The sequence below is a fragment of the Danio rerio genome, chromosome 22 (genome assembly GCF_052040795.2).
Source record: "Danio rerio strain M-AB ecotype USA chromosome 22, GRCz13ab, whole genome shotgun sequence".
Taxonomy (NCBI): Eukaryota; Metazoa; Chordata; class Actinopteri; order Cypriniformes; family Danionidae; genus Danio; species Danio rerio.
The window spans coordinates 4847543-4862799 of record NC_141042.1 but is presented as its reverse complement, the minus strand read 5'-3'; the positions used below and the strand labels follow the sequence as shown (position 1 = coordinate 4862799).

At 35.9% G+C, this 15257-nt stretch overlaps 1 long non-coding RNA gene across 1 annotated transcript; it reads right to left on the bottom strand.

Moving 5' to 3' along the window:
• Positions 1-1098: 1098 nt before the first annotated feature.
• LOC147838354 (uncharacterized) lies at positions 1099-4094 on the bottom strand. The gene is made up of 7 exons (XR_015521588.1): positions 3981-4094; positions 3757-3844; positions 2944-3027; positions 2769-2823; positions 2594-2669; positions 2343-2519; positions 1099-2006 (listed from the first exon to the last, which is right to left on the bottom strand). It is a non-coding gene; the product is annotated as an uncharacterized LOC147838354 (long non-coding RNA).
• Positions 4095-15257: the final 11163 nt, after the last annotated feature.

The window sequence follows — 15257 nt, the reverse complement described above, 5'->3', positions numbered from 1 at the left end:
TGTAACAGTTGTAATCTCTGTTTCGGAACAACTGAATCGATTCACAGGTGTGAAAGCACCCTAAAACTCAATGACAAGTCAGCGTCTAAGAACAACGCTTTCTTGGCATCCAATAATGACATCATGTGGCGTTGATATTTTGTTGATTTTAGGTTGTGTTGGAAAGTGACCAAAATCCATCGTTGAGCCAACATCTTAAACCAACATCATACTGACGTCAAATACTGACATTTATTAGTCAGGTATGACAACCAAAATCTGTCCGATGGACGTCATAGTGATAATGTCCACACAACGTCAAGCTGTAACATCATTAGACTCTGGTATTTGGTTGATTTTAGGTTGGATGTTGGACATTGATGTCGAACTGACATCAACCCAATTTTAATTTCCAAACAAAATGCAATGTCGCAATGACATTCGGGTACAATGTCAATCTGACATCAATGTTAATGTCCTGTGCCTGCTGGGGATACCATCTGAATGAGATTATAAAAAATATTTTTAAATGAATTAAAAAAATAATTAAACTTCTGAGTAATTCGTATCAGCTCATTTTAGCAAATCAATACATGCAGCGCAATCAGTGTTCAATTTGCCAGTGATAAAAGCTTTATTTTAACTAACATTATTGGTAATTCTAATATGCAAATGAAAATGTGAATAAATACATTTTATAAATAAATGAATAAATATGAATAAATAAATAAACTTTATATAATGTGAATAAAATAATTTTAAAAAAGGTGTGCTTTATAAAATTAATCGTTAAGTTGAATCACTGTATCATGACTAAAAGTTAATCATTTAAAATTGCTCTCTTAAGTGAAGTGAAACAAAAATGTGATTCTGTACTACACTCTCAGAAAAAAAGGTACAAAATTGGCCACTGGGGTGGTACCCTTAAGGGTACAAATTTGTACCTCTATTTAAAGGTACAAAATTGTACCTTCTACATTTGTACCCTTTAAGGGACAATTTTGTACCCCCACCGAAGGTACAAAAATGTACCTTTTTATATTATATAGCATTTTCAGGGTACTGACCCAGGCATTTTGATCCTTTGGTGACTGCATGCACAAATAAATAAATAAAATATTTCGGTTCGCAGATGTCCATTTTTATTTATTAATGTAGAAATATTTCATTACAACTCACAACTGAATGTGTCAAGAAATAAAATTACACAGTAAATATAAAGCAGACATGTAAAACAGTAAAAAGAACAATTTAGAAAACAAATAAAAATTGTTCACTCATTGTACAGTATATAATCTACCCTTAATACAAAGACCACAAGAATACTGTTTAAGATTTATAAACACATTACACAGGCTACATCAAGTACTGCACTTTATAAAGTCCAAAGTATTTGTCTTTAGTCAGAATACTCAGTCATAATAAATAATTTGTCATCAAAATTTTCTCTGTATTTCAGAATGAAGGCAATGTTTCTCTATAAATTGCTTCAACAGTGCAGAAAACCAAATACATCAGTAGCCTCTTCCTCAACACCAGTAGATTACTCCTCATCATCCTCAAGTGGAGTTGTAATTTGTTGTAACACAATATGTGTTTATGCTTTTGATAAACATGACATGTAAAGCACTCATATCTGGAAAATGTTCTTTGATAGTCATTAGGACCACAAGTTATTTAAAAATTTGCTTTATGCATGAATGATAGCAGTGTGCTGGATTAACTTGATTGTGATTATCCCAAGAGCATGTAGAGAAACAAAAAACAAGGTTGATCACTCTGGTAACTGGAGTAGATCCAGGCTTGTCACTGTCCACAGTTCATTCAAAACATTCCACTGCAGAAACATCAAGGTGTTCTTCTAATAAGATGGATATGTCAAAAATGTATATTCGTCCACATCATTAGCCCGGCCAATCGCAATCCCATCAACTCTGAAGACTGCCGTGACTCGTCTTGTTAACACAGTTGTCCAGTCGGTGGTGTCCTCCTGTACTTGAACTGTTGGATGTGGTGAAGATGATTCACTGTAAATGACAAAGCAATAATTACATTAATATCAGTCCCTCTATCACTGATGAAGAGAAAATCAACATGCATAGAAAGGAAAATAATTAATATTCACTGATTTAAAAAAAAAGTATCACAGATTAAAAGACTAATATAAATTTCATTCATTCATTCAATTTCTTTTTGGCTTAGTCCCTTTATTAATCTGGGGTCGCCACAGTGGAATGAACCACCAACTTATCCAGCATATGTTTTATGCAGCAGATGCCCTTCCAGCTGCAACCCAGTATTACGAAACATCCAGACACACTTATTCACACACACATTTATACACTACAGACAAATAAGCTTACCAAATTCAGCTATAGCGCATGTCTTTGGACTTGTGGGGAAACCGGAGCACTTGGAGGAAACCCTCACGAACACTGGAAGAATATGCAAACTCCTCACACAAATGCCAACTGACCCAGCCGAGGCTCGAACCAGCGACCTTCTTGCTGTAAGGTGACAGCACTACCCACTGCGTCATCCTAATATAAAGAATATCAAGCATTATAAAATGCATTTATCACAGCATATACTAAACAGAAAACAACATACGCACCAGAGCACAACGAAATGTTGAAGTGTCTCGCTTAACAAGGCTGGCAACATGAGAAGTGCTGCTGTAAAATCAATTCCTGGAACATAAGATGTGGCATACAAACAAATATGAAGGAATCCATCCAAAGCTAAAATTTAATAATATTAATCAAGTGGAGAAAGTTTAGAAAGAGTACCTTAGAGTCAGGTCCATAGCATTCTTCAGTTGATCTCTCATCTTTCGATGAAAACCTAGAAAATAATTTTAAACACGTGGGTGTACATTTATTGTTGTTTGTAAGTAAAAACCTACAAATTTAAAATAGTATGTAAGCCATTAAAACCATGGTATAGATAATGAAACATACTTACATCTTGTAACTGAGCCATGCTTTCATATGACATGCCTTCATTGGTCTAATGCTGTTAGGCTGCATTATGTTGTTCAATCTTGTCCTGAAAGACAATTGGAAACTTCATAAACTTCAGGAAAGCAATAAGATAAAGCAATAACTATTTATTTATAGTATTTTATTTATATATAAGTATAACGTTAAACGATAGTAAAGCACCAACAATTCTGGACATGAGAGTTTGTGGACACTCCTCAACATTAATGTAACTTAGACACTGAAACAAAGATATGTACAAGCATACACACGCCACGTTTGTAACTAGCCACGTTTACATAATCAGTCGCTTTGCCGGTGACAAAATTGTGATTTTTCTTCACAAAATGGCGGTGTATATAACCTTCTAAAAATACATTTCCGCGGTCAACCGTGGCTAGAAAATGGCCTCAAAATATAAAACATTATTGATAATTACAAATTCCAGTATTAATAACAAAAGGTTTTATATCAAGGTATATGAAGACTTCAGTCGCGGCAGCTCTGGGCCACACCGCACATTACTCACGGCCCGATTCCGGTGCACGGTTACGGCAGCGTCGGCTCGCTTCTGCCGCCGCATCTGGCCCGAGTAACGATACAGCAGACGGACTCGGGCAGGCGAGAATCTAGCCGCAACTGGCCCAAGTGTATTTTGCTATCTGGGTTGCGATAATATTCCGCCGTGGCAACACTTATTAATAAAGCAGTTACGTAACATATAAGGCGCGAATACGTAACGTAGGCGATAAAGGGAACTTTTACACCGAGAAAACTAACAGCATATAGTACTCACCGTCTATAAGGTTATGTCCCTCGGTGACTTCGATATCACATTGTATTAACTTCTTTAATAAGCTGCAGACATCTTAGCAAACTCCATCCTGCAGGCCAACGTACATCAGCCAGCCCGGAGCACAAAGCGGGGGAAAGCCGAGACCAGAGAGTCAGACAAAATCAACAGAACACGGCTTCACATGTAAAAATGAGACTGAAAATATATCTTTAATACATTCTTACCTGAAAAGTGTGGACTCCAAAATAGACTTTTCTTTGAAAAGCGTGCGAAGTTCTGTGTAAACAGCCAGCATAGTCGACGGACCGCCTCAGTAACAAACACTACTATAACGTCTCAACAAGCCAAATTCTTAAAGAGACAGCACCATCACCACCTGTATGAAGATGCTGTCACTCTGCATGGTTTATTCTACATCCCATATATACTATAGCGACTTAAACAGTAAGCAAAGACCAGTATTTACGTTTTTAATGATTAAAATTACATTTAATTATAAATTAAATTATTAACATTTTTGAGAAAAAATGTAATGTAAATACATGAAAAAAAATAATTATGAAAATATTTAATTCAATCAATTTATTTATTTATTATATTTTTAAATCATGTATTTTAGTATTAATGTTTAGTATTAATACATTTAAATTATTGTTATATAGTGTCTTGATCTTATCATGAGCTGAGGGTACAATTTTGTTCCTATAGGGAAACAAAATATATAATTGTACCTTTAAAGGTGCCAAATTGGTCCTTTACGGTACAATTTTGTACCCAAATGTGCTATAAAAGGTACAAAAATGTACCTTTCAAACCTAAATCTGGACATTTGTACCTTTATAGCCCATTTGGGTACAAAATTGTACCCTAAGGACCAATATGGGACCTTTAAAGGTACAATTTTATATTTTGTTCCCTCTAGGAACAAAATTGTACCCTCATTGTACCTTTTTTTCTGAGAGTGTACTGTGTCACTTCAAATTGTTCATGAAAGTGATTAAAAAAAAAACAATCAATGTTTGATAATCAAAACTTTTTGCGGTGAAAATGCTCAATGCAACAAAAAAAACACTGCCAGCTCAAAATATGCAGTTAAAAATGTGAACGTAAACACATTAACCATTAAAAAATATTGTTTATTGAATTCAGATGTCATTAAATTCAATCAGTGTAGCGCATGATTAAAGTCACAAAACAATAGGTCTGGACAAATAATCGAAAATACACCATAACTGACGTAATCCCCCCATGTCAGTTATTTTGCTTTTTTAATCCCGTTAATTCTTCCCCTTTAAAAACGTATTACCACATGTGAAAAAAACAACCAAATCTCATGAGGAAGTGTAAATATTTTTAGTTTTGTCAGTTAAGTAGCTAACATGTACGACTTCTTACGAGTTCAGTCATAAGAAAATGTAATGTTTATTAAAAAGGGGTGGCACCCGATCTCACCCCTAAACCCAACCGTCATTGGGGGATGAGCAAATCGTAATTTTCGAATGAGGTCATACAAATTCATACAAATTAGCCGCTACACCACAAAGTTACGAATTGCCTGAAATAACGTTGGGAAAAACGGAGCGCTTGGGAGTTTCCCCAGACATAGCAATGAGTGCATTATTCATATGTCATAAATATCACAAAAAAAAAAAAGAAAATGCAAAAATACGTTAGGTAAATCGTATTCTTTGTTGCTGGTTATTTTGGTATTGGGTGGGAACTATTGAGAGTTAAAGTACAGATGATAATAATGAAGTATGAGAGGAAAAAATAAATAAATACACTGAAAATAAATTGCTCAATAATCAAAAATCGAGGTAGTGTGTTCAATTAACTGGGGTTTTATTTTTGGTCATATCCTCCAGCCCTACTAAAACTTCTTTCTTGTGAATCAAATCAGTGTTTGATGTTCCGTGTTGGAGATAAACGTTCATTCTGACACGAAATCCAGTGCCAGCTCTAAAACGCAGATGAAAATGCGAATACAAGTGCGTCAACTAATTGAAAAGTGTGATTTCTCCAATTCAAATGTGATTAAATTCACGTCACTTGTCTTGATCAGGCCTAAAGATGCGCATTATCATACGGCTACGCCCCATTCGTCACTTCAGGCTAATTTTCAAGTGTAATTGCCTGACGCTGTAATTAATTTTGCCTGAAGCGTGTACTATTTTTGCACCGAAAACCTCATGGATTGTTTTTGTCCTGTACTTTCTGACTGAGATTAATAATGCTGAACTTTACAGAGATGCTTTATGGACGTGGGAGACAGATGTAATTGAATAGAAGCAGTTCAGATGCAGAAGTTTCCAGATGAGAAAAATGATCCTAGACCGGAGTACGCGCTCTGTGCCATAATATAGCCATTATATCAAATAGCCTCATATTTTATAGCCCTATTACATTAAAAGCTGATTAATGCATTATTTTAAGACTTTTTGAATTTGGTTTCAAGCCATAGATGTACTGTAGAATTCATTTGTACAAAGCTATTTTTTTAGACTGCTGTACAGCTTTTGAATTTCATAATATCATGATTTAATCTCAAGGCTTTCAATATATATTACGAATGTGAATAGTGTGGGAAAATAAATAAACATTGAAAGCTGTGCGTTACCATCACATGCCAACAAAATAATGAAATACCATGAAATGTGAGACTATTACCCTGTAAAATGCATAATGTTTTATATTATATTGTGTTATTGTAGAAAGAAAAGCAGTGAGATGGTACTATGGTACAAAAATGATACTGTTAATGTACAGGTCCAAAAGAACATGGTAATAAAGGAATATAGTACAAGCACAATCATGATACAAATATTGAGGTAAAGTTGGTTTTATATTTACACATTCATTCAGTAACCTGATGATATGTTATGATGTGCTCTCTATATTGTTTACCATGGTACTTTGAATATTGGGTCTAAAAATTAAACGTTAAACGACTTCAAAACAACATTTGACTGTGAACAATGTGTACTTCGATAGTCATTGGCTGCTAATGATTTCAATGTTCAGAATTTGCAAAGGATACTTTTCTGAAATTAAACTATTAAGGAGAAAGTCCAAATCTGTGACTATAAAACCAACTTTACCTCAGCGATACAAATATGATATTGAATGTTAAATTTGTTAAATTTACCATGGTACCGAAGGGTATTCACTCCAAAACAAAAACATAACGTTAATGCGTGGTAAATTGTACAAAAACATGGTCTTACTATCGTAATATTATAAACAGACTTCTCAAATAGCAAGTAATTTAGAGATTTTAAATAATACCATGGTAAAACAGGTAACGTTAATATGTGTTACTTTTTCGTACTTTTCTGTTCATATACATAACTAAACACATAAATACGCAAGCATTAAGCAGATACATCCAGTAACCATAAAAAATAAGGAAAAACCATTTATATTCTCTATATGAACGATGAAATTAAGTTTTTGTCATGACAGCTGAGCCATTTAGTTCGGATATTCTGTGTAAAAATAACTGACATTTCCTGTAAACGCAATACACACCTTTCAAAACGCTTTCTAAACCTAAATCACCTTCAGATATTCATTAATGTTGACGGAAATGAAATATAAATCGTAAAAACTCACCTGACCGGCGTTGAGGCTGATTTGTGAGGAGATTCGCCTGTTCTGCGTTTGCCGCGAAACTTGGGCGCGTTCACCCGCTGCGCGCTCACGACGCCGCTTATACAGAGAGCGAGCAGGCGCGCGCACTACATTTAAAGGTACAGTTCAACTAAAAATCAAACTTGACACACTATTTACAAACCCTCACGTGGTTCCAAACCTTTAGGAGTTTCTTTATACTTTAGTAGTAGTAGTAGCAGTAAACTTTATTGTCCTTGACAGGAAATGTGTTATGGACATAACCATATTGCTGCAGACATTACATAAAACAAACAATAAAAACAACCCAAAAAACAGCAGTTACAATAATTATAATGCTAATTAAGATAAACTCTTGTTAAATAAACCCACTGAAACAGGTACAAAGGGTTTCTTATATCGGTTCAACCTACACTTAGGGACTCGAAGCAGTTCATAATGTGGAAAGAAAAAATAAGTTGGACCATTCAGAATCCTTTCCACCTGATTGAGGATGGAAAATTCCCATATAAAACCTGAGGATTAAAATATTCATCAAGCCCAACCATTATCCATCCTGTCTTTAAGAGATGCAACAATTTCGATTTACACAGTAGGTGCCAAACCACACTGTGATACCATCCCTGATAATGCTTTCAAGAACTGCTTTATACCACAACATCATAATCTGCTTGTTAACCTTAAAGAGACGTAATCTCCATAAAAAAATAATACAGTCTCTGGTGTAAATAAGAACAAATCCACTTTATGTGTGTTTTCCATAATAACTGTCAATGTAATTGCTCAAGTACCTACTTATATGTCTTTGAATGAGTAATACTAGGATGGTCGTGGACAGCCAATTGACAATGATCACCTGTACACTTTGGGTCAAATACCATCTCTTCTGTTTTCTATTTATTTTTAGCTTACTGTTAAAGCAAAAAATGATATTTTGAAAAATGTAAGAAAACTCTTAACGATTGACTTCCATATATAGGAAAAACAAATATGTAAGACAATGGTTACGGGTTTTCAGCTTTCTTCAAACTATATTTTTGTGTGTGTGTTTTACAGAAACAGAAATAAGTCATCAATGTTTGAAAAAAGTAAGGTGGAAAATAAATGATGACAGAATTTACATTTTTGGGTGAACTATCATTTTAAAGAAACAGTGCCCGCCACAGAAACCAATCACATAAGAGATTTTTAAAAATCTATATTATTTACAGGGATTAACTTTAAATATCATGTACTGTTTTACATTTTAAATCAAGTCATGAATAAATAATCTGATTTACTCTGTACATAATGTTATAGTATAGACATTCATTCATTCATTCAATTTCTTGTCGACTTAGTCCCTTTATTAAACCGGGGTCGCCACAGTGGAATGAACCGCCAACAAATTTTTACGCAGCTGATGCCCTTCCAGCCGCAACCCATCTCAGGGAAACATCCACACATTCATACACACACTCAAACACTATACAGACAATTTAGCCTACGCAATTCACCTGTACCACATGTGTTTGGACTGTGGGGGAACCCGGAGGAAACCCACGCGAACGCAGGAAGAACATGCAAACTCCACACAGAAACGCCAACTGTGCTGATCCGAGCTGAGGTTCGAACCAGCGACCCAGCAACCTTCTTGCTGTGAGGCGACAGCACTACCTGCTGCGCCAGTAGACATAATATGTCTAATAATTATAATTTACTTTATGTAATGCTAATGCTAGCTATGAAATTAAAAGCAAAACTTAAGAAAAAAAAATATATATATAATATAATTTGAGACTGATATAGCAACAACTTAATATAACGTAATAATATATCAGCTTTAACTGTATAAATAATGTTATGATTTGACAATGATATACTAATTAAGATAATGTACTGTACATAATGTTATGAAACTAAAAACAAAGCAAACAAAGCTTAACGAATAAACGTAAATAAATTATATGGCATTGCAATTTATATGCAAAATAATGTATAAAATCCGAAAAAAAAAAACCCATGTGCTGGATAAGTTGGCGGTTCATTCCGCTGTGGCGACCTCAGATTAATAAAAGGGACTAAGCCGAAAAGAAAATGAAAGAATTAATAATGTATATAATATACTTTAAAAAAAATCTCCTTGTTGTTTTGTTCGAAGAAATTTTTGTTTAATTTAACGTAATTTATTTTGTGAGCGTGTCTTCAGCTGTTAATTGTTCCCTATTTTTGTGGTGTAAAAAAACTTACCTAAAAACATAATCATTTCTGTTGGCGCCATAGCCTAGTGCAGGGGTGTTCAACCCTGTTCCTGGAGAGCCAACTTCCAGCAGATTTCAGTTGCAACCCATATCAAACACACCTGCTTGTAATTATCACGTGTTGTTCAGGTCCTTATTAATTGCTTCAGGTGTGTTTGATATGGGTAGCAACTGAAATCTGCAGGAAGGTGGCTCGCCAGGAACAGGGTTGGCCACCCCTGCACTATTGGTTAAAAGAGCCAACATATAGCACCATGATGCTAACGGTGACCCGAGTTTGATTCCGGGCTCGAGGTCTTATGCCAATTCTTCCCCATCCTCTGCTCCCAATGCTTTTCTGTCTGTCCTCCCCCAGTCCTATAAAAAGGTGGGAAAAATATACTGAATTTTTTTAGACATTTTTATAGTCATTATGACAAATTTCAAGCACAAATATTAATTCAAAAGCAATTTTCTCTCCTCTGAAAAATCTATTAACTAAACACGAATTTATTTAATAACTTGTCAGCATCAGGGGTTTACAAGAAGTGTCATAAAAATTATGTTTTGACTGCTTTGAAGTAAAAACACGACAGCGTGTCCCTCTGTGATCAGTGCGGCCCCCATCTGTTCCTGACAGCATCGGCCATCTGTTGCCAACAATAAACCACATCCAGCCAATTACATAACATCAATCTTCCCAAACGTCTTAATTCAAACAGATTTGCAGACAAAACACAATGACATTAAAGTATTTGTGACAGATAAACTAGAAAAAAAAAGCATGTGAAGTGTAAACATTAATACTGTAACATTAGAGGTCGGGTGACAATGGAGGTGAGGGTCCAAACGCAGTTTATTAACAGCTTAGTCAGGCAGGCAATAGTCAAACAGGAACAAACAATATCATGAGGGTAATCCAATAGTGTAGTCGTGGTCACAAGCAGAGGTCAGTGCAAGCGGCAAACAGGATAAACAGAGAAACAAGGCGAGGATCTAAAGGCATGGTAAAACTAAACAAAGAAAACATTCCACAGCGTTACAGGTAAACATACAACAAGACTCAGCAATGTGTGTGTCTGTGAGAGGTGAAAACTTAGTCCATGTTATCAGTCTAGGATTCGTTTTCAGCTGTGTGTGTGCAATAAGAGAGAGCACTGGAGCTGGTGTGTGTGTGAGGTGCATGATGGGATTTGAAGTCCAGTTCCGTGACAGATTTGTAGTTAACTGCTAGATTGCTGGTGATTGTGACAAATACTTTTGACTTGATGTTTAAAATTTTAATTGCATGAGTTCAGAAATAATTTTTATGGAAATTCAATTTTTAAAACTCTATATTAAATATAATAATTAAACAAAAATATTGCTATTTATTTATTTGCTTTGTGATTTTTTTTTTGCATTTTTTTGCATCAAGTAGCCAAATTTCATTCAATTTCAGTCAAGTTAGTTTTTAAAAAGCCAAAATGTAAAAATCTTACATCTAAAATTGTCAAATCGAAGATCCAAACTGAGCCAATGTGTCAAAATCTACTATAATTTGCCCATTTGTGTGTATAAATATATATAACAAAAATGCATATAATTTTCTTTATCCTTTTTAAAGCATATATATTCTTTAAAAAGGATAAAGAAAATTATATGCATATATATATATATATATATATATATATATATATATATATATATATATATATATATATATATATATATATATATATATATATATATATATGTACATATGTACATATGTACATATGTACTATATATATATATATATAGGGCTTAATTTGTGCCGGATCCGGAACTAGCACCTCTGTAACCTGGTTCGGCACCTCATTTTACCGATCCCCCTTCTCACACACATCCCTCACTTCAATTTCCCAACCCTTTTCATCCTCAACTCCCCAACCTTCTTTGTCCGTGACACCCCTCTAAACCCCCCAGCCCCCCATTGTCGTCAATCCCAGTTGTAAAAGCAACAAATAATAACTTGACTTCTAGTTGATCATTTGGAAAAGTGACATAAGGTAGATTTTTTAGATGAATCATCTGTTGAACTGCATCCCGATCCCAAAACCCAAAATTCTCATAGATATTAGTCAAGTTTGGTGAAGGAAAAATTATGGTTTGGGGTTACATTCAGTATAGGGGTGTGCGAGAGATCTGCAGAGTGGATGGCAACATCAACAGCCTGAGGTATCAAGACATTTGTGCTGCCCATTACATTACAAACGACAGGAGAAGGCAAATTCTCCAGCAGGATAGCGCTCTTCATACTTGAGCCTCCACATCACAGTTCTGGAAAGCAAAGAAGGTCAAGGTGCTCCAGGATTGGCCAGCCCAGTCACCAAACATGAACATTATTGAACATGTCTGGGGTAAAATGCAGCAAAAGGCATTGAAGATCAATCCAAAGAATCTTGAGGAACTCTGGGAGTCCTGCAAAAACCCTTTCTTTGCCATTCCAGATGACTTTTTTAATCAGAGATTTTAGTCATGTCAGAGATGTATGGATGCAGTCCTCCAAGCTCATGATGGAGTCAGACACAATATTCATTCTGTTTCCACTGCAGCAGGACTTTATATTCTATACTGGACAGAATTTCTGTTCAGTGACAAGACTTTTGTCTCAGCAAAGTCAGACCTTAATTAAATAATTAAAATAAAAAAAATGATCATATTTTATTTAGGTAAAATAAGCGCAATCTTTGCCTTTCATATAAGCCACTTCTGATATCAAAGGATCAACTTGAAGACAAGTTATTAATTGTTGTTCCTAAAACTTGCATATGTTACATCTATTCTATTAATAAAACATATTCAATATTCAGTGTTTTAAAGGATATTTAGTATATTCTGACCTACAGTCACCTCTGATTAGCTATTTTGGAGGATACTGTAGGTCAAACTGTATGCATCTAATTTTACTTTACTTTTAATATATACAGCTGAAGTCAGAATTATTCGCCCCCTTGAATTATTCGCCCCCTTGTTGATTTTCCCCCAATTTCTGTTTAACGAAGAGAAGCTTTATTCAACACATTTCTAATCATAACAGTTTTAATAACTCGTCTCTAATAACTGATTTATTTTATCTTTGCCATGATGACAGTAAATAATATCTGACTAGATTTTCTTCAAGACACTTCTATACAGCTTAAAGTGAAATTTAAAGGCTTCACTAGGTTAATTAGGTTAACTAGGCAGGTTAGGGTAATTAAGCAAGTTATTGTATAATGATGGTTTGTTCTGTACACTATTGAAATGATGTATAGCTTAAAGGGGCTAATAATATTGAACTTAAAATGGTGTTTAAAAAAATAAAAACTGCTTTTATTCTAACCGAATTCAAACAAATAAGACTTTCTCCAGAAGAAAAAATATTATCAGACATACTGTGAAAATTTCCTTGCTGTTAAACATAATTTGGGAAATACTTAAAAAAAAAGAAGAAAAAATTCAAAAGGGTTCAACTGTATGTAAATACGAACACATAGTTTATGAGAAAAGTGTCTTGTAAACACTTAAAAAGTCTCTTGGTCCTCTTGATCTGCAGCTGAATGACTTCTCGCATAGTCTGATAAATTTTAATTATTAATGTTATTTAGGACAGAGATCAGAGCAAACTATTAAAGTGCTTTGATTTCCTCAAGGAGGATCGAGCGTTAATTGGGGGCTCAGATCCCCCCCAAACCCCTCTGCAATTCACACCCTGCTCCCGAATCTGCTCCCAACACAGCGAATCCTCCAACTGAAGGTGGCGACTCGGCCATCTGCACCTCCCTCTGCCAGTCCTGGCCCGGGCCCAGCCTGCAGACTCCAGCTCCTCCCGCAGGTCACGGTGTCCAAACAGCAGGATTTGTCTCCATGAACCCTCGCCGAAACAGTCTGTAAGGAGGAACATTGGCAAGCTCGCAACTAATCTCCTTAAATTACCTTGTCACTTGGCCTCGTCATTAATTTTCACTGATATATCCGTTACATACACAAATTCCTCAAGCACCAATTAACAGCTTCACATTGATCTCCCGAAAGCAGACTCATGAGGTGATGAATGTTTTTCTCAGAAGAGATCAGAATGTTCACTGAACTGACGAGGCAGCTGATTCATTGTAGAAATATAACTCAAATTTTAATTTCCACTGGGTCATGTTTAAGCAAAACAACTTTTCCGACTTTAATATGCTTCTGATCTACAGCAGAACTATGTTCTGAAAGAGTTTTTGCCATGACTGTTATGGACCACTAGGTGGCACGAACTATTATAGCGAACTACAGTTGTTAAAGAACTACATATCCATACATTCCCTCGTGCACACACCCGGCTTTCACTTATACTGATTGCATACAGAGCTGTCTCCATTTCCCGTTTGATTTCCTGGACTACTTATACACCCTGCACCCGTTTGTTTGACACTGAGTCATTCTGTCACGGTATGTTGATGGACAGAGACAAAAGGTGTAGTATCCAAATGCAATTTAATGAGATAACAGAAAAACTAGACGTACAAAAATCAAAGTATCAAAATAACAACAACAAAACAAAACAAGGAACTATGGCGAGATAACAAGGACAAGGCTCAGGAACAACATACCAACTTTAACAAGAATTACCAGACAAGATAGACGAACGACTCTGTGACAAACAAACGGGTGCAGGGTGTATAAGTAGTCCAGGAAATCAAACGGGAAATGGAGACAGCTGTGTAATAATATGAATAATATTATTTCCAGCCTGTTCTTAGCTGGTCAGGCTGGAAAGTGACCAGCTAAAACCAGCTTGACCATCCTGGTTTAAGCTGGACGTAGCTGGTTTTGGGTGGTCAAGCTGATTTTAGCTGGTCGTCTTCCAGCCTGTCCAGCTAAAACCAGGCTGGAAATGGCTGAAAACCAGTCTGGAAGTGGCCAAAACCCCTCTAAAACCAGGCTGATCGACCAGCTAAAACCAGCGAACCAGCCTAGGCTAGTTTAAGCTGGATTTTTCAGCAGTGTATACACATTTTTTGGGTCATCATGAGGAAAATAGCCAATAAAAAACAGCAGAATGAAGGGTGTGCGCGCGCGCGCGTGTGTGTGTGAGACTGAGAGTGAGTGAGCATCAGAAAAGTGCTCGTGACGGTTCATCCCTCGCGGCATCTATCGCAGCTTGTTGCCCGTTAAAGAGTGAAGCGGTCGCGGTGTGGAGGTGAAAGCAGGTGGGCTGAAGGAATCAATAACCCCGGTAATGAGATCCGCGGGGCGTCATTACCGCCATTACAGTCACCCCCTCCAGCCGTGCAGGATCCTTCTTCCGTAACGAGCGTTGTCTTCGCCGGCCGCAAAACACACCTCATTAACCTTTACGGTGCTCTAGGAAACTTTGCTTCTCTTCAGGATATGGATGTACAGTTTTGGCGGAGGTATCTCGGGTTTATAAATCTCTTTACACTGTGTAATCTGTTGGAAATTGAAGGGAAATCAACGGTAGTTCACCCAAAAATGAAAACGTTTTCTCGCCCTCAATATGGTTTAATGTTTTTGAGTTTTTTTTATTATGTTGAACATTAAAGAAGATATTCTGAAGAAAGCTGAAAACTATTGATTTAATTCCATGTAGGAAAACAAATACGTGGATATTCAATTGTTACCGGTCTCCAGCTTTCTTCAGCA